Source organism: Peromyscus maniculatus, chromosome 17 (assembly GCF_049852395.1).
Source record: "Peromyscus maniculatus bairdii isolate BWxNUB_F1_BW_parent chromosome 17, HU_Pman_BW_mat_3.1, whole genome shotgun sequence".
Lineage (NCBI taxonomy): Eukaryota > Metazoa > Chordata > Mammalia > Rodentia > Cricetidae > Peromyscus > Peromyscus maniculatus.
The window spans coordinates 5,269,088-5,290,198 of record NC_134868.1 but is presented as its reverse complement, the minus strand read 5'-3'; the positions used below and the strand labels follow the sequence as shown (position 1 = coordinate 5,290,198).

Sequence of the window (21,111 nt, the reverse complement as noted above, 5' to 3'; positions counted from 1 at the left end):
ACTTCATTGGTTGCTGCTTCCAATAATACTTTATTCACACATAGGGAAAATCAGAATGCTGTGATTCTAGTGAATTTACCCTTAAGCATCTACAAATTAGACTTTATGTTGCAAAAGTACATTGAATGTCTTTACTACTTGCAGAAATTAATGTGTCCAAGTAAAACAGAAATAAATTTTAGAAAAAAAGTATCTCACAACTGCCTGTTCTCTTTCTCCTTTTGATATTTCAGTGAAACCTACTGTTTTTATGAACAGAAATAGCAATGGCTTCTCAAATAAAATTAAACAAATAACACATTTTAAAGGGACATCATCATCTACCTGACACCTGACAATAAGAACCTTGCTGTGACACCTCATAACATATCTTAGAAAATTATATTATTATTTAATGTGTATCGCATGGTCCTATGAAATTACATTCTATACTAGTGAAGGATGGGCATGCTGGAGTAATTTGAGAGCCTTTACCGTTGAAAAGCAATTGGTAAAAAGAAGAAATGTTTAAAAAAGGTATTGAGACACATGCTAACCAAAATCAACTGCAGAAATGTTGGAAGCTAGCCCATCTGACCTATGTATCTGTATCATGATCAGATCCTTGATATCTAGTACAAAATTGAGTAAATTAAAGAAGGTACTCACCATCTGACATTCTGATAATGACCTGTGGCTTTGATTTGTCTTTCCCAAGTATAAAAAGGGAGCAGTGCAGCAATCATGACATCCCCTTCTAGGAATATGCTTGCTTTCTTTTTCAAAGCACATGAAAAAGGGTCATAAGAGTACACAAGCTGAGGAAATAGAAAGATAAGGCAGGTAAAAACCAGCAGAAACATCAGTAGTAAGTCTAAAAAGACCTAAGCCTTTGTGGACATGAAGTTAGTGGCTGCAACTTTGGGAGGTTTGAATATTTGGTAAGTTTGTATGAATGTGTGAGCATATCTTATATTGCCCAGGAAGCCCAAATGAACCTCCCTCCCCAATGTGTCCATACCTAGATTGCTAAAATCCTCCAGAGGAGTGTGGAACACTTTCAACCCTGGGGCTCTGCATCTGAGGTCCTTGTTTTAAACAGAATCACAAGTGGAAAAATATTATTGAGGATTGTCATTCTCATTCCCAGGTGTCATGCTATATTCAAGACCTCATAAAATAAGACTAAAGAAAATAGCTCTCCTCATTTGGGTAATTTTTTAAAACCAGTCCAAAGACACTGGTATGAAAATATTTCAAGGTGATTACAAATAAAGATGCTCTTTAGATTGTAGATGAAGGAATGAAAGCAGGAACAGCCAAAGTTATTACTGTATCACATCTACCTAGGTCATGCAGTAACACATAAAGTGGAGCAGCCACACTCAATCAGTGTCCAGTGGAGGCAGGGAACTTTTTATAACACATTCAAATATGAGTACCAAACTCATATAAAAATATCAATATGCATGCACAGGTTTTTTTTTCTTGTTTGGAGAGTTCATACTTATTAGGAAATTTTGAGTCAGTTACCCCAGGTCAATATATAAGTCAACTCTCATGTTTATTTCTTGAAATTTGGCTTTTTGGTTGTATTTGCTATCTCTTCTTCATGAATTCATGGATCGATATTTGTCATGATCATTTTCTACATCCTCATCAATGTGGTTCAGTATGTATGATTTTTTTTCTTATAATGAAAATAGATTATTATAAAGTACATCCAGATTACAGTTTACTACCAAAACTACTCTGAGATTTGCCAGACAGACCTCTCTATTCACCTAAATCCATATTTTTTTTCTCTTTCTCTCTCACATTAGAAAATACACACACACACTAGGGGAATAGAGATAAAATAAATGAAAGCACAATAAGATTTGACAAAAATGAGCTAATTGGGGTTTGAAAAAAAGAAACAAATGAAAAAGTTAAAAAAAAAACAAACAACCCATATAGATGCAGAGCCACACTAGTTCTCATATTTAAGCAGCCCAGAAGAACACAAACTTGAATACCATAATACACACCTAATGTACCTGTAGAGTAAAAAGAAAGAAAGAAAAAGATAAAGAAAAAGGAAGGAAAGAAAAATTATCTGCCACAACATGATGAGACAATGAACCTCCAAAGATGCAACTGAGTTCTTTATGTGTTGACCATCTACAAATGGCCATGGAGCCTGCTCTTAAGAGTAGTTTGTTCCCATTGCAGATCAAAGGGTTTGTGTGGGGGCCATCGCATACCCCCACATTTCCCCAGAGTACTCTTGAGTAGAAGCAGCAGGAAATATTAGTTAGTAAGATAGAGGGGATGGAAACAGATACAAAATATAGGATAAGCTTGGGGGGGCCTGGATCCTAACCCATAGGGCCCTGACTGTGTCTACCAAAGGGTTTTTAAAGTAATGCCAAGAGGTGGAGCAAAAGACCTCCACCCAGGACAGCCAAGTGCAGACCATTTCAGACACCTGGTACTCAAGTCTGTGGTCCAATCATCCTCCTTTTGCAGACCTGCTGGGTAAAGCCACTAGGAAAGCCAAATGGGCTGCAACAGATCCCCCTTTCTTAGTATATAAACAAACTCCCCGTTGAGAGCTCTCAGCAAACTCCACAGCTGTTAAACCTCCCAGTATAGAAGTAGAAGGTGATAAAGATGGCATTTCTTTTTTGGAATGGGTCCAAGGTGATTACAGCAGACTTTTATAAACCAAAAAGATTTGATGCAACTGCATCAAACTTAAAAACTCCCAGAGCTTCATCATTAATATTAACAGATCAACATAATTCTACAATAAATATTGCTATACATAGTTATTCTTTTAATCTTACATGTTAAAGCAAACTCTTAATAGAAATACTTGAATTTCTTGCTAACAAAACGTAGGATAAACTTCTGATGTATTCACATCAAACTTAAATTCTTCCTTAACTTCACCAAATCTTGGTGCATCATTATCAATATTTTAACATAAATCTAACATAATCATTACTATTCACAATTATAATTCCTACTAGTCTACACTCAAAAATAATTTTCTTTATTTGTTTTTTTTTGTTTTTTGCAGTTTTTTCATTTTTCTTTATCAAGAAATTTTTAACTCACTCCACAGATCCCACCTCCTCCCTCTCCCACCACCTAGCCTTCTCTCCCAAGCCACCCCAATTACCACATCCCCCAAATCAAGGTCTTCCATGGGGAATCAGCAGAGCCCGGCACACTGAGCCTAGGCAGGTCCAAGCCCCTCCCCATTGCACCAAGGCTGCACAAGGCGTCATACCAACAGCACTGGTCTCCCAAAAGCCTGCCAATGCAACAGGGATGGATCTCAATCTCCCTGCCTGGGTGCTCCCCCAAAGAGTTTGAGCCAAACAACCATCTTCCGTATGCAGAGGGCCTAGTCCAGTCCCATGGGGGCTCCACAACCACCAGTTTACAGTTCAAGGGCTTCCACTAGTGTGGCCGGTCATCTCTGCCCTTCTTCCCATCATGATCTCGATGTCCTCCACCTGCAGAATTCCTCCTCTCTCTCATTGATTCCCAGAGCTCAGCCTGGTGCCTGGCCACGGATCTCTGCATCTACCTCCATCAGTCATTGGACAAAGGGTCTATGCTGACAGTTAGGTTATTCGCTAGACCAGTCACCAGAGTAGACCAGTCTAGGCACCCTCTGGACCACTGCCAGTAGACCAAGGTGGGGTCAATCTTGTGGCTTCCTGAGAGCCTGCCCAGAACCCTGACTTTTCCTATTCCCATGATGTCCTCATCTATCATGGTATCTCCCTCCCAGTCCTGCCACTCTGTACCTGTTCCAGCTTGACCCTTCCATTTCCCTATGTTCTCATCCCCCACTCCTTACCCTGTGCCACCCAGCACACCCAGTTCCATCATGTAGATCTCATCCACTTCTCCTTCACAGGGTTATCCATGTGTCCCTCCTTGGGTCTTTCCCTGTTAGTAAGCTTCTCCGGAGCTGTGGGTTGCAGTATGGTCCTCCCTTTCCTCACATCTAATATCCACTCGTGAGACGGTACATACTATATTTGTCCTTCTGAGTCTGGGTTACCTCACTCAAGATGATATTTTCTAGTTCTATCCATTTGCCTACAAATTTCATGATATCATTGTTTGTTTGTTTGTTTGTTTGTTTGTTTGTTTTACTGCTGAGTAGTACTCTATTGGGGTTATGTGTGCCACATTTCCTTTATTTATTCTTCAGTTGAGGGGCATCTAGGTTGTTTCCAGGTTCTGGCTATTACAGATAAGGATGCTAGAAACATAGATGAGCATGTGTCCTTGTGGTAAGATTGGGTATATGCCCAAGAGTGGTATAACTGGGTCTTGAGGAAGACTTATTACCAATTTTGTGAGAAACTGCCATACTGATTTCCAGAGTGGCTGTACAAGTTTGCATTCCCAACAGTGGAGAAGTGTTCCTGTTGCTCCATATCCTCTCTGATATAAGCTGTCTTCAGTGTTTTTGATCTTAGCCATTCTGACAGATGTAAGATGGGATCTCAGAGTCATTTTGATTTGCATTTCCCTGATGACTAAGGATGTTGAGCAATTCCTTAAATGTCTTTCAGTCATTTGAGATTCTTCTGTTGAGAATTCTCTGTTAAGCTCTGTAGAGCCTATTTAAATTGGATTGTTCAGTATTTTGAAGTCTAGCTTTTTCAGTTCTTTATATATTTTGGAGATCAGCCCTCTGTCAGATGTGGGGTTGGTGAAGATCTTTTCCCATTGTGTAGGCTGTCATTTTGTCTTATTTACTGTGTCCTTTGCTCTACAAAAGCTTCTTAGTTTCAGGAGGTGCAATTTATTAATTGTTGCTCTCAGTGTCTGTGCTACTGGTGTTATATTTAGGAAGTGGTCTCCTGTGACAATGCATTCCAGATTATTTCCTACTTTCTCTTCTATGAGGTTGAGTGTAACTGGATTTATGTTGAGGTCTTTAATATACTTGGACTTGAGTTTTGTGCATGGAGACAGGTCTATTTGCAATCTTCTACATTTTGACATCCAATTATGCCAACACCATTTGTTGAAGATGCTTTCTTTTTTCCATGGTACAGTTTTGGCTTCTTTGTGAAAAATTATATGTTCATAAGTGTGCAGATTAATGTCAGGGTCTTCAATTCGATTCCATTGGTCCACATGTTGGTTTTTATGCCAGTACCAAGCTGTTTTTTTTATTACTGTAGCTCTATAGTAGAGCTTGAGGTCAGGGATAATGATGCCATCAGAGGTTGCTTTATTATACAGGATTCTTTTAGCTATTCTAGGTTTTTTGTTTTTCCATATAAAGGTAAGTATTGTTCTTTCCAAGTCTTTGAAGAACTGGGTTGGGATTTTGATTGGGATTGCATTGAATCTGAAGATTGCTTTTGGTAAGATTGCCATTTTTACTATGTTAATTCTACCTATCCATGAGCATGGGAAATCTTTCCATTTTCTGATATCTTCTTCTATTTCTTCCTTTAAACACTTAAAGTTTTTATCACACAGGTCTTTCAGTTGCTTAGTTAGAGATACCCCAAGGTATTTTATATCATTTGTGGCTATTGTAAAGGGTAATGTTTCTCTGATTTCTGAGCCCATTTATCATTTGTATATAGGAGGGCTCCTGAATTTTTTGAGTTAATATTGTGTCTTGCCACCTTACCGAAGGAGTTTATCAGCTATAGGAATTCCCTGGTAGAATTTTTGGGGTCACTTATGTACCCTATCATGTAGGCTGCAAATAATGAAAGTTTGATTTCTTCCTTTTCAATTTGTATCCCCTTGATCTCCTTTTGTTGTCTTATTGCTCTAGCTAGAACTTCAAGTACTATGTTGAATAAGTATGGGGAGAGCTGACAGTCTTGTCTTGTTCCTGATTTTAGTGGAATCGTTTTGAGTTTCTCTCCATTTAATTTAATGTTGGCTGTTGGCTTGCAATAAATTACCTTTATTTATGTTTAGGTATGTTCCTTGTATTCCTGATGTCTCTATAACCTTTATATGAAGGGATATTGGATTTTGTCAAAGGTTTTTTCAGCATCTAATGAGATGATCATATTTTTTCTTTCAGTTTGTTTATATGGTGTATTACATTGACAGATTTTCATATGTTGAACCATCCTTGCAACCCTGGAATGAAGGTTATTTGGTCGTGGTGAATATTTTTTTGATGTGTTCCTAGATTCAGTTAGCCAATATTCTATTGAGTCTTTGCATAAATGTTCATGAGGGAGACTGGTCTGTAATTCTCTTTATTTTTTTTCACATTTGTGTGGTTTGGGTATCAGGGTAACAGTAGCCTCATAAAAAGAATTTGGTAATGTTTCTTCTGTTTCTATTGTGTAGAACAATTTGAAGAATATTGGTATTAGCTCTCCTTTGAAAATCTGGTATAGTTCTGTGCTTAAACCATCTGGTCCTGGGCTTTCTTTGGTTGGGAGACTTTTAATGACCATTTCTGTTTCCTTAGGGGTTATTTGTCTATTTAAATAGTTTATCTGGTCTTGATTTAACTTTGGTATGGGGTACCTATCCAGAAAATCATCCATTTCTTTCACATTTTCCAATTTTGGGGAGTACAGGTTTTTGAAGTATGACATGATGATTCTCTGGATTTCCTCATTATCTGTTATTATATCTCCTTTTTCATTTCTGATTTTGATAATTTGGATGTGCTCTCTCTCTCTCTGCTTTTTGGTTAATTTGGATAAGGGCTTGTCTATCTTGTTGATTTTCTCAAAGAACCAACTCTTTGTTTCATTGATTCTTTGTATTGTTCTCTTTGTTTCTATTTTATTGATTTCAGCCCTCAATTTGATTATTTCCTGGCATCTGTTTCTCCTGGGTGAGTTTGCTTCTTCTTGTTCTAGAGCTTTTAGGTGTGCTCTTAAGTCACTAGTGTGAGATTTCTCCAGCTTCTTTATGTGGGCATCTAGAGGTATGATTTTTTCCTCTTCACACTGCTTTCATAGTTTCCCATTAGTTTGGGTATGTTGTACATTCATTTTCATTGAATTCTAGGAAATCTTTAATTTCTTTCTTTATTTCTTCCTTGACCCATTGGTCATTCAACTGGGCATTATTCAGTTTCCATGAGATTGTAGGCTTTCTGTAATTTTTGTTCATGTTGAAATCTAACTTTAAGCCATGGTGGTCCGATAAGATAAAAGAGGTTATTTCAACTTTTTTGTCTTTGTTGAGATATGCTTTGTGACCAACCATGTGGTCGATTTTGGAGAAGGTCCTATGGGGTGCTGAAAAGAAGGTGTATTCTTTTGTGTTAGAGTGGAATATTCTGTAGATATCTATTAAATCTATTTCAGTCATACTGTCTGTTAGGTTCCTTATTTCTCTGTTCAGTTTCTGTCTGGCAGACCTGTCCATCAGTGAGAGTGGGGTGTTGAAGTCTCCCACTACTACTGAATGGGGTTTGATGTGTGATTTAAGCTTTAGTAATGCTTCTTTTACGAATGTAGGTGCCTTGTATTTGGGGCATAAATATTCAGAATTGAGACTTCATCTTGTTGGATTTTCCCTGTGATAAATATGTAATGTTTTTCCTGATCTGTTTTGATTGCTTTTAGTTTGAAATCTATTTTATTAGATATTAGGATAGCTACACCAGCTTGCTTCTTAAAACCATTTGATTGGAAAGTCTTTTCCCAGCCTTTTATTCTGAGGTAGTGTCTGACTTTCAAGTTGAGGTGTGTTTCTTGTAGCACATGGATGGATCTTGTTTTCATATTCATTCTTTTAGCCACTGTCTTTTTTTTTAGTTTTTTTTTTTTTTTTTTTTTAGTTTTTTAAGACAGGGTTTCTCTGTGTAGCTTGGCACCTCCCCTGGAACTCACTCTGTAGCCCAGGCTGGCCTCGAACTCACAGAGATCTGCCTGCCTCTGCGTCCCAAGTGCTAAGAATAATGGTGTGCTCTACCGCCCCCCAGCTTAGCCAGTGTCTTTTTATAGGTGAAGTGAGACAATGACATCATACGGTTTGCAGGCAAATGGATGGATCTAGAAAAAATCATCCTGAGTGAGGTAACCCAGACTCAGAAAGACAAATATGGTATGTACTCACTCATAGGAAGATGCTAGATGTGGAACAAGGATGACTGGACTGCTACTCACATCACCAGTGAGGCTACCTGGAAAACGGGACCCCAAAAAAAGACATGGAGAAATGGACGAGATCTACATGAACAGCCTGGTCATGAGTGGGAACAATGAAGGGCGACAGTCGAGGGAAAGAGAGTGGGAGATCCTAACTGGATCAAGAAAAGAGAGGCAGAACAAGGAATAGGAGACCATGGTAAATGAAGACCACATGAGAAGGTGAGAAGGGGAGGAAGCAGAGAGCTAGGGAGGCCCACGGAGTTCCACAAAGATACCCCCGCAAAAGACTGCTGGCAATGGTCGCGAGAAGGCAGGAACTGACCTACTCTGATGATGGGATGGCCAGACACCCAGATAGTGGTGCCATAAACCCCACCCAAGGACTGAGGAATCTGAAGGCAGACATCCACGGCTGGGCCCCTGGTGGAGCACTGGGAGTCTAATTAGTGAGAAAGAAGAGGGTTTATATGAGCGAGAATTGTTGAAGCCAAGGTTGGATAAAGCACCGGGACAAATAACCAAATGAATGGAAGCACAGGATCTATGAACCAAAGGCTGAGGGGCCCCCAACTGGATCAGGCCCCCCTGAACGGGTGAGACAGTCATTTGGCTTGATCTGTTTGGGAGGCAGCTGTGCATTGGTGCCAGGTCCTGGGCTCGTTGCATGAGTTGGCTGTTTGAATCCTGGGACTTATGCAGGGACACTTGGCTCGGTCTGGGAGGGGGGAATGGACCTGCCTGGACTGAGTCTACCAGGTCAACCCCGGTCCTCGGGGAGGACCTTGATCTGGAGGAGGTGGGAATGGGGGGTGGACTGGGGGGAGGGGTGGGCGAGAGGGGGAGAACAGGGGAATCTGTGGCTATTATGTTGAACTGAATGGTGTTGTAAAATAATAATAATAAAAAAAAGGAAAAAATAAATAAATAAATAAATTCTCATTCCAAACTGAAAGTCATTGGAGGCAAGGGTTTCTGGACAGCCAGGTATGAGCCACATTCTAAATATCACCTCTCACTTCTTGATATTGGTATGAAAGAAACATTGTTAAGTATCAGTTATATTATCATAGTCAGTTATTCATGTGGGCAATGGAAATTCAGTCTTTTCAATGAATTGGAAAACAACTAGCTAAAATCCAATGTCCTTTAATTTCTCAACATAGTATTTACTTCTTAGATTTGGAATGCTATCTTGACTCAGGGCTCATGTCTTAGTCAATAAGGAACAAATATTATCTATCAACTGTGTTCTAGTTATTTGCAAATCTATTGTACGAAAGATACATATTGACAGGCACAGAATTTTAAATAGGTTTACATCACGTATGCCACTCTTTAACAAAGCTTATGATGAATTGGGAAATATACATAAATTAGTATTCTGAATATTATTATACTATGTGATAAGTAAACACATAGCATACTTAAGAACATATGTGCTGAAATGTCCAAAGGAGAGAGTAGTTAGAGAAACATTGTAAATAAAACACCATTGAAATGTGCATTATGAAATAACTGGAATTTGAAATTAAGATGTAAAGACAAATCAAGTTGGGATATATAGACATTATAGACACATTGGAGTGTGATTATGTCTTCTGTGAGCTTAGTAAGACATCTATTTTGAATAATGATTAAAAATGTTACCTTCATGTAGGAGTGAATGGCTGTGGGTTAAGGGGAAGGCAGGAGGGGCTGGAGGAGGGAAGAGAGGGATCTGTGATTGGTAAATTAAATGAATAAAAATTTCTTAATAAAAAAAAAGAATAATGGTGTGCTCTACCACCCCCCAGCTTAGCCAGTGTCTTTTTATAGGTGAAGTGAGACCATTGCTATTAATGGATATTAATGACCAATTATCATTATTTCCTGTTATTTTTTGGTGGTAGTGTTGTATGTTTCCCTTCTTTGGTATTTGTTGGCATGAGACTATCCATTCCCTGTGTTCTCATGGGTGTATCTAACTTCTTAAGGTTGGAATTTTTTCTTTCAAGAGCTTTCTGTAGGGTTTGGATTTGTGGAGCAATATTGTTGAAATCTGGTTTTATCATGGAATATTTTGTTTACTCCTTCTATGTTAATTGAGAGTTTTTCTGGGTATAATAGTCTGGGTTGGAATCCATGGTCTCTTAGTGTCTGCATAACGTCTGTCCATGCCCTTCTGACTTTAAGAGTCTCCATTGAGAAGTCATGTGTTATTCTTATGGGTCTGCCTTTATATGTTACTTGTCCTTTTTCCTTTGCAGCTCTTAATATTTTTTCTTTATTTTGTATATTTAGTAGTTTGATTAGTATGTGGTATGGGGACTTTTTTTTGGATGCAGTCTATTTGGTGTTCTGTAACCTTCTTGTATCATTAGAGGCATTTCCTTCTTTAGGTTGGGAAAGTTTTCTTCTATGGTTTTGTTGAATATATTTTCTGTGCCTTTGAGTTGGTATTCTTCTCCTTCTTCTGTTCCTATTATTCTTTGGTTTGGTCTTTTCATGGTGTCCCAAATTTCCTGGACATCTTGGGTTATGACTTTGTTGGCTTTAGTGTTTTCTTTGACTGATGAATCTATTTCCTCTACTAGATCTTCAACTCCAGAGATCTGCTCTTCCATCTTTTGCATTCTGTTGGTTATGCTTACATCCGCAGTTCCTGTTCATTTACTCAGATTTTCCACTTCCAGCATTCCCTCAGTTTGTGTCTTCTTTATTGTCTGGATTTCAGTTTTCAAATCTTGAACTGTTTCCCTCACTTGTTCAATTGTTTTCTCTTGGTTTTCAAGGGATTTACTGATTTCTTCCCATTGGGGGATGGTGGTAGTCTGACCTGTCTGCAGGACGTCTGTCTGCCAACTGGCCTGATATTGGGACTGCAATGGGTGGTGGTGTTGTAGCCCAGGGTTGTGCACCTAGGCCCAAAGCCTAGGGGCTGGGGTGTTCGGGTATGAAGATAAAGACTCAACTCTTAGTCCAATCCAGTGCTGGCAGGCTCTGTCTCAGGGATAAGTTGCAGTCTGGGAGGGTGGGTGGGATTTGGGGGAGGTAGTGTTTGGGTTACATGGTCTTGTGGGGGATGGTGGTAGTCAGACCTTTCAACAGGAGATCTGCCTACCAACTGCCCTGAAACAGGACATACAATGGGTGGTGGTGTAGGGCCCCAGGGTTGTGCCCCTGGGCCCAAAACCTAGGGGCTGGGGTGTTCAGGTATGTAGATAAAGACTCACCACTTCGTCCAATTGGGGGCTGGCAGGCTCTCCAAAAATAATTTCTTAATACAACTATATAAAACATAACATTAATTCACTCAAGTAACACGAAAACACTTTTTAAATTAAATAGACTGAGGAATATTAATTCCCCCATTTCTTTATAATTTTACACTAAAAATCTCAAGCCTAGTTAGAAAAAAAACCAAATTTATTTATTTAAACATTTCCATTTATAACACAATCAAGTTCTATAATTAATTCCATTTTACATAAATAGTTGCCTAAAACAGTTCCATTTTTAACACAAAACAATTCATGAATCACCACAGTTAATAAATCATATATGCTACACAAAACTGCATCTTGAGCCTAGGTAGAAAAAATAAATTTCTCCCTGTAAAGAGTTCCATTTTTAACACAAATAATTCCATCAACAGCTCCTAAGTCATAGTCTATAGGCATGATGAATTCAAAATTGTCCCATTGCAATGAAAACCCTGCTGTCCAAACCATTCATAATTCCAAAATTTCAAATAATAAATTATGATATCAGCCTTCCAAATATGAAGAAACCTATAACCTAAACCTTTTTGTAGTTTTATCTTATTTTTTTAAGTTCAAGAAGTTTAAAAAGAAAGAGTAAATTGTGATATCAGATTGCCATTTCTAAGTATGAAGAAATGTTTGTCACAACCAAAAACTTTTTGCAGTTAACAATTTTAGTTCAAACAAGTGTCTCCGCAACTTTCATTCTCATGGGCAAAGGTACTTTAAATTGCAATCAGCATTTAGGGTAGGTTTTCTTTCACGGCACAAGCTATTAATGCCACAAGAGCTGGTTGGTGCAAAGTCCTTTCAAAAGTGGCTTTCTTTTAGCCAGCAAACAGAACTTGCAACTTTTTTACTTCTAGCTTAGGCTTTTACAGCACTTACAGTCCTGGTTTGTCTGTTCAGCCTGGAGCATGGCTCTAGCTTCCTGGGCTCAAGCACTCCAGCTGCCTGCTTGGCTCTTGGCCACTCCCATGGTGCCTCTGCTGAGCCACCTGTTCAGCTCTCTGCCTTTTCTGTGGTGTCTTGGAATCCAGCTGCCAGGGACTGCACCTCCAAGAGAAAGACCTGCTCAGGCAGCTGGGGGCTGAAGTCTTTGCTGCACTTCAAGTCACTGCCTGCTATAGTCTGCACTCTGCTCCTCACTGGGGCTTTGTGTCACTAGAAAGCTTGCAGACCCTCATTCATCTGCCACCTGGACTGCACTGGTGTTCCATAGGTCTCAGCAGCTCATGTTAGCTGCTACTTTCTGAAGCTGGCAGTCTCTAAAGCTGATTTTTGTTCTTATTGGTGGCTTTTGGAAATGCCGAGTTTGCAGTCTTCTGTGGATGCTGTTTTCTACATCTCAGACTCCTACTCTACTCTTAATTACATTTTTATTAAGCCTTCACCATGTCCCTAGAACTAAAGCCTATATCCTACCTTATTATACCTAAGTCTTACTTAAGCCTACACAATATATTTATGCCTAAAGCTTGTTCTAAACCTACATTTTTCTGACTTATTTTATTTACACTTCTTAAGTAAACTTACTTTTACAACTAGTATGGCTATTTACTACATGTATTTACATTAAGCATTTAAACTCACATTCAACATTTACACTTTTCAAAAACTCACATTCAACATATACTTATCTATACTTCTTACAAGCATATATTTTTTTAAAATTCTTTTCTCATCTTATATCTGTAAAGATAATAGCATTCAGAAGTTTCTTAGAAAACAGACCAGAAACTGCCCTCTAGTTTCCCTCCCTTCGCTGAGGACCAGCGGGACTACAAAGTGGAGGATCACGGAGCTGCTGGTGGACAATGGGAAGCCCAGCCCAGGAGAAATCAGACAAGAGCAGGATGCAAGGGGAGGCTGGGAGCAACTCCACGTGACACACGGCTGTGCAGAAAGGGGAGCGCAGGGTGGTCAGAAAGGCCTTAAACTCCTCCGTGCCATACAAAACCGGTTTCTACAAAGATCCAAGCAGTCTGGTCCCAAACTGAGGCAAACTCTTCAATGTTTATTCACATGCTTTGTTTTCTCTTAAGAATCAAAGTTGCCCAAATTAAATCTTTCTGCTAATATTACTACATATGCCTTAAAAAGAAAGAAAAAAAGGAAAGAAAAAATATAAAGGATTTTTAAAAATCAGGACAGGAAAAGACTGAAAACCAAGTTCATCATCCTCTTAGCTCCAAATGAAATGAAATTAAGAAAACTTGGTTTCTAATAGGGAAAACAAACAAACAAACAAACAAAAAACCAAAAAAACCCAAATCCAAGCATCAGCATCATTCTTCCTACCCTGCCTCCACCCCACACACCAACAACAAACAAGAAACGGCAGGAGCCCACTGTATTGTGGGTCACTCAAAACATGGGCCTGATCCTAGGCTGTGGCCAGTATCCTCTGTCCAGTGGGACAACATCAGGGATGTGTACTCTGCTGTCCTAGGGTTCTGTGTGGCTGGTGGGTTGTGGGGTGGGATTTGCAGGATCTTCTGGAGGCTCCCTGTTTAACGCCACCAGCCTCTCCCAGAGCCTTTCTCCCCTGGGCAAGGGCTCCATCAAGAGTGGCCCCTACTCAGCTGTGGGCTGTAAACTGTCCTTCACTTCTCTGTTCTCTCTCCCACTCTCATCATCTTCAATTTCTTCTTCCTCCCCACTGAACTTGTCGTGGGCCCACTTGGGGCTGGTACTAGATTTCCGGAACAGGAACCAACCCAACCCCGGGGGAAGGCTCCTTGGCCACGGCCACGGCTCACACACTTGTCACTGCCTTCACCTTCCCGGTCATCATGCAAGTAATACTTCTTGCTTTTGGGTGTGTACTCTGGATCCCATTCCTCTTTCCGGTTTCTCTTTTGAAAGTCATTGTTGCTGTCGTTGTTATTGTTACCAGAATAGTTTCCTCTGCTCCAACCTCTCCCTCTTGCTCGAAATTGAAAGGTTCCCCGAGCGCTGCCACCTCTTTCATTTGGACCCACGAAGTCTTTGGTCCCCATTCTGAATTTGTCAAAACCTGTGGTGCTCTCCTCCCTCTCCTTGGCTTCCTCGGGATACTCTTCTGCTTTGTAGGAGTGAGACGACTGGGAAGAGGAAGAAGAGGACCTAGACTGGTCTCTTGCTCTGTGGTGCTTCTTCTGTTTCTTTGATCCTGTGTGAGTTTTCTCTGTTTCCTCAGTCAATCTTTCTCTTGAGTGGCTAGAGTCTCGGGAATCCACCGACTCTCTTGATTTACCTCGCTTAAGATCTCTCTCCTTACGTTTTTTACGACGCTCAGTATCAAGGCAGAGATCAACAGGATCATCTTTGTATTTGCCTTCAGCCTTGTAGCCAGCTTCCCGGGGACTTTTCATTTCCTCGCGAGTCAAACCATGTTTTCTGAATGTACTGGGGGAAATGTCTATCCTCCTGTGTATCTCTGAGCTTTTCTTATTTTTAGCTGCTTCTTGTTCATTTCCTCTCTTTAGGTATTTAGTAAAGCGTTCATGCAATGTCATTCCAGAGGATCCAAAGTGATGTTCTTTAACATGATGAACAATTGTCACTATGTGCTGAGCAAACAATTCTGAGGGGCTACGCTGAGACTGAGCTGACTGTATGTGCTGGAAAATGGAACGAAATTCCTGTTCCTTTTTATTGCTATGGACTAGGTCACGACAAAGCTTTCTTTCCTGAGCCAATAAGCCACCAGGTCATGCAAGGTCCTCATCAAAGGAGTCCATCCGGACGTTGACCTGGGCCTCCCGAGTAATGGAAAAGGAAGACTTCCCAGAGGAAAAGTCTCCTTTGTTTCCCAGCTTGTCTCGGCTCTCAGATGTCTTCCTCGGAGGGAGTTATGAATTTTTCTCCTGGACTGCCTTGTATGCAGTCATTCGGAAATTCTTTTCTGGCACAAAGCCCTTGTGCCCACTTTCGCTCCTCTTGGCCCCTCCACGCTCCTCCTTTCTGTATCTCTCTGTGAAAGGCTCATCCTCCAGATCCTCTGCTTTCCTCTGCTTTTCCTTCCCCGTATGCACCAGGCTCTCCCACTTGCCTGACTTCTCTTCCTGCTGGTTTTTGCTTCCACCGGCTATGATTTTAGACATAAATTTGGGCTCATCATCAAACTCAGGTTCCTTCCTTCCCTTACTTTTGTCCTTATCTTGCTCATCCATCTCCTCCTTGTGGAAGTCAGCCATCTTTTTCTCAAAGTCATCACGGAGCTTATACCTTTTGGGTGACTGGCTGCCTTGGAAGGGCTTCTCAGTGTCCGTCTTGGGAGCAAATGGATCAGATTTCATTCTTACATCAGCATCAGAGAAGCTCCCCTTTTCTTTCAGCTCCTCTTTATCAGTATTTGTTTGTTTCTGCTCCTTATCTTTCCCATTCTCTGTTTTCTGCTCTTCCAGATACATTTGTGTGTATGCTGCTCCTCCTGAAGCAGTGCTCTCCTCTTTCTGAGAAGAACCATATGCAGAGCCAGTGGCTGGAGGACTCTTACCCACAGGGCTCTTTTTAGATGGACTCAAAGACCCAGAGCCATGGTCAAACTGACCTTGGTGTGTTTCAGACTGATATCCAGCACCACCGGACATAGACGAGCCCATCTGGGATGTATTAGAAAGTGGAGGACTAGGTTTTGGCACGGGACTAAGGCACGGTGACCTTCGCCTAACCACCACAGACTGGAGAGGGCTTTTGAGAGCTGGGCTTCTCTCCCCAGGGCTCAGATCAGAAACTGAGGCCCGGGATGCAGAACCAGTGCTATAGGTGGTGGCATCTGGCCATGGCTGTAAGCTCTCAGACCCTTTTATATCTTGAGAGGCACCTCCAGAAAATGTCTGCTCCTTGGCCTCATCTCACTGGTTATCACCAGCTGCCTGAGATGGCCTGCTATCCTTGGAAGAGGACTTTTTCTCTTTTGAAGACTTGTACTTAGACGATTCAACCCTGCTGTGGTTGGAGGATGACCGGGAGGATGAGGAGCGCCTTGATCTGTCAGAGGATGACTTATCAGAGTTCCTAGAATGGCTCCTGGACCGTGGTGAAGGGGACTTTCTCTTTGGGGACCTGGATCGGGAACGGCCTCGACAAGGGGGCTGTGTGACAAGCATATATTCTTAAGGAAATTTGATAGGGCTACCTTAGCAAAGGTACTTCTTACTTTTGTTTTGTTTTGTTTTGTTTCTGTTTTTTTTTTTTTTTTGAGACAGGGTTTCTCTGTGTAGTTTTGTGCCTTTCCTGGAACTAGCTTTGTAGACCAGGCTGGCCTCAAACTCACAGAGATCCGCCTGCCTCTGCCTCTTGAGTACTTGGATTAAATGCGTGTGCCACCACTACCCGGCTGTACTTCTTATTCTTAAAGGAACTAACTTACACTAGGAAGAATCTCTTAGCAAACTCTCTATAGGGCTACCATTAGCAAATATCTAACTTAACAAACACCTATAAGATTTTTTAATGCCTAGGAGAGATTTTTTTTTAAATGTCTTAACATTTAGAAGAGATGTTACCTTATTTTCCAATAAGACAGAGAGTAAATTTCTTTGGACTTCATTTTAAAAATAGAAATAAAAGTCAACTGTTAGTTATCAAACCTAAAAAGAGAGTGGGAAGAAAAACCTTTTAAGAAATATTCTGCGTTCTTCCAATTTTCTTGTCTTTTCCTCTACACAAGCCTCTACCTTCTTCATGAAGTTACTCATAAGGCTACTTTCTTCTGCTTCTTCCAATTTTTGGTGTTCAGGTCTAGATGTTGGAGGCGGGCTAGGTTCTGGTGATGCTGTATTGCTCTTCATTTTGTTGTATGTACTTCTGCCTTGACGTCTGCCCATCTCCTTGTGGTTCCTTCTTGGTCTTATCAGTGTACTTGTTTCACAAAGAGCTGACAGATTCAGGAAGACTCTCTCTCTTGTCCAAAAGGGAGTTCTCTTGACCAACTCTCTGGTCCAGAAGGGAAGTCCGGGGCAGGCTCTGGTCCAGAATGGCAGTCGGGGACAGGCTGGGAGCTGGGGGCCGGTCTCTAAGTCTCAGGAAGTGGCTGTGGTCTTGGGCAGATGGGCGTGTGGGCAGGGCGCAGAGATTGCAGGGGCTGCCGGGGGGCTTGGAAAAGGGGATCTCTCCCGGTGGGGCTAGAAGGGGAGCTGCCCGGTGGCCAGAACCTGGTGCCAAGTTGGGCAGGTCTTCCCGGAGTGGCTGGTGCCCAGGGATGGGGTCCGGGTTGGACCCAGGTACTCACCCCTGGTCCAGAAGAGAAGTCGGGGGCAGGCTGGGAGCAGGGGGCCCGTCTCTAAGTCTCAGGAAGAGGCTGTGGTCTCGGGCAGATGGGCGTGGGGGCAGGGCACGGAGATTGCAGGGGCTGCTGGGGGGCTTGGAAAAGGGGATCCCTCCCGGTGGGGCTAGAAGGGGAGCTGCCTGGTGGCCAGAACCTGGTGCCAAGTTGGGCAGGTCTTCCCGAAGTGGCTGGTGCCCAGGGATAGGGTCCGGGTTGGACCTGGGTACTCACCTCTGGTCCAGAAGAGAAGTCGGGGGCAGCTGTAACAACTAGAGGAAAGGGCAAACAAATTAGAAGAAAACAATAAAGCCCTCCAAGAAAACAATAAAGCCCTCCAAGAAAACAATAAATTCCTGGAAGAAAACAATAAAGTCCTGCAAGAAAACAATAAAGCACTGAAAGAAAATCATGAAAAAGTAATGAAACAAACAAAGGAAACAGTCCAAGAACTGAAAAGGGAAATTGAAAAAATAAAGAAGACACAAACAGCGGGAATGCTGGAAATAGAAAACCTGAGTAAAAGATCGGGAACTTCAGATGCAAGTATAACCAACAGAATGCAAGAGATGGAAGAGAGGATTTCTGGCATTGAAGACACAGTAGAAGAAATAGCTTCATCAGTCGAAGGAAACACTAAAGCCAACAAAGTCATGAACCAAAATGTCCAAGAAATTTGGGACACCATGAAAAGACCAAACCTACGAATTATAGGGATAGAAGAAGGTGAAGAATACCAACTCAAAGGCACAGAAAATATATTCAACAAAATTATTGAAGAAAACTTTCCCAACTTAAAGAAGGAAATGCCTATGAAGATACAAGAAGCCTATAGAACACCAAACAGACTAGACCCCCCAAAAAAGTCCCCTCGACACATAATAATTAAACAACTAAATGTACAGAATAAAGAAAGAATATTAAGTGCAGCCAAGGAAAAAGGCCAAGTGACCTATAAAGGTAAACCCATCAGAATAACACCCGACTTCTCAATGGAGACTTTGAAAGCCAGAAGGACCTGGACAGATGTAATGCAGACACTAAGAGACCATGGATGTCAGCCCAGACTAATATATCCAGCAAAACTTTCAATCATCATAGACGGAAGGAACAAGACATTCAAAGACAAAGCCAGATTTAAACAATACCTATCCACAAACCCAGCCCTACAGAAAGCACTAGAAGGAAAATTCCAACCGAGGGAAGTCAGATACACACTTGAAAACACAGGCAATAGATAAAGCCACAACAGTAAACCCCAAAGAAGAGAAGTACACACACACTACCACCAAAAATAACAGGGATGAAGAATCACTGGTCATTAATATCCCTTAATATCAACGGACTTAATTCACCTATAAAAAGACATAGACTTACAGAATGGATATGAAAGCAGGACCCATCTTTCTGCTGCATACAAGAAACACATCTCAAATTCAAAGACAGATACTACCTAAGAATAAAAGGCTGGGAAAAGACTTTTCAATCAAATGGTCTTAAGAAACAAGCAGGGGTAGCCATCCTGATATCCAACAAAATAGACTTCAAACTAAAATCAATCAAAAGAGATCAAGAAGGACATTACATCCTCGTCACAGGAAAGATCGACCAAGATGAAGTTTCAATTCTGAAGATATATGCCCCAAACACAAGGGCACCCACATATGTAAAAGAAACATTACTAAAGCTTAAACCACATATAAAACCCCACACATTAATAGTGGGAGATCTCAACACCCCACTTTCACCACTGGACAGATCTCCCAAATCGAAACTTAACAGAGAAATAAAGGACTTAACTGATGTCATGACCCAATTGGACCTAATAGATATCTACAGAACATTCCATCCTAACAAGAAAGAATATACTTTCTTCTCAGCACCCCATGGAACTTTCTCTAAAATCGACCACATACTTGGCCACAAAGCAAATCTCAACAGATACAAAACAATCGGAATAACCTCCTGTGTTCTATCAGACCACCATGGTTTAAAGCTAGATTTCAACAACAACAAAAACTACAGAAAACCTACAATCTCATGGAAACTGAATAATGCTCAACTGAATCACCAATGGGTTAAGGAAGAAATAAAGAAAGAAATTAAAGACTTCCTAGAGATAAATGAAAAAGAAGACACCACATACCCAAACTTATCGGACACTATGAAAGCAGTGTTAAGAGGGAAATTCATAGCACTAAATGCCCACATAAAGAAGTTGGAGAAATCCCACACTAGTGAATTAACAGCACATCTGAAAGCTCTAGAACAAGAAGAAGCAAAGTCTCCCAGGAAGAATAGACGCCAGGAAATTATCAAAGTGAGAGGTGAAATTAATAAATTAGAAACTAAGAGAATAATAAAAATTAATGAAACAAAGAGTTGGTTCTTTGAGAAAATCAACAAGATAGACAAGCCCTTATCCAAACTAACCAAAAGACAGAGAGAGAGAATCCAAATCAACAAAATCAGAAATGAAAAGGGGGACATAACAACAGACATAGAGGAAATCCAGAGAATTATAAGGTCATATTTCAAAAACCTCTACTCCACAAAACTGGAAAACCTAAAAGAAATGGACATTTTTCTGGATAGATACCACATACCTAAGTTAAATCAAGACCAGATAAACTATTTAAATAGTCCAATAACCCCTAAGGAAATAGAAACAGTCATTAAAGGTCTCCCAACCAAAAAAAGCCCAGGACCAGATGGTTTCAGCGCAGAATTCTACCAGATCTTCAAAGAAGAGTTAATACCAATACTCTCTAAATTGTTCCACTTAATAGAAACAGAAGGAACATTACCAAACTCCTTCTATGAGGCTACAATTACCCTGATTCCTAAACCAAACAAGGATGCAACAAAGAAAGAGAACTACAGACCGATCTCCCTCATGAACATTGATGCAAAAATACTCAATAAAATACTGGCAAACAGAATCCAAGAACACATCAGAACAATTATCCACCATGATCAAGTAGGCTTCATCCCAGGGATGCAAGGGTGGTTCAACATACGAAAGTCCATCAATGTAATACACCATATAAACAAACTCAAATAAAAAAACCACATGATCATCTCACTAGATGCAGAAAAGGCATTTGACAAAATCCAACACCCCTTCATGATAAAAGTCTTGGAGCGATCAGGAATACAGGGAACATACCTAAACATAATAAAGGCAATATATAGCAAACCAACAGCCAACATCAAATTAAATGGAGAGAAACTCAAAGCAATTCCACTAAAATCAGGAACGAGACAAGGCTGTCCACTCTCCCCATACTTATTCAATATAATACTTGAAGTTCTAGCCAGAGCAATAAGACAACATAAGGAGATTAAGGGGATACAAATTTGAAAGGAAGAAGTCAAGCTTTCCCTATTTGCAGATGACATGATAGTATACTTGAGTGACCCCAAAGATTCCACCCAGGAATTGATAAAGCTTATAAACACCTTCAGCAACATAGCAGGATACAAGATCAACTCAAAAAAATCAGTAGCCCTCCTATATACA

At 40.7% G+C, this 21,111-nt stretch overlaps 1 pseudogene; it reads right to left on the bottom strand.

Moving 5' to 3' along the window:
- Nucleotides 1-13,912: 13,912 nt before the first annotated feature.
- Nucleotides 13,913-16,431, bottom strand: LOC102917752 (thyroid hormone receptor-associated protein 3 pseudogene; annotated as a pseudogene).
- Between the last annotated feature and the right edge of the window lie 4,680 nt (nt 16,432-21,111).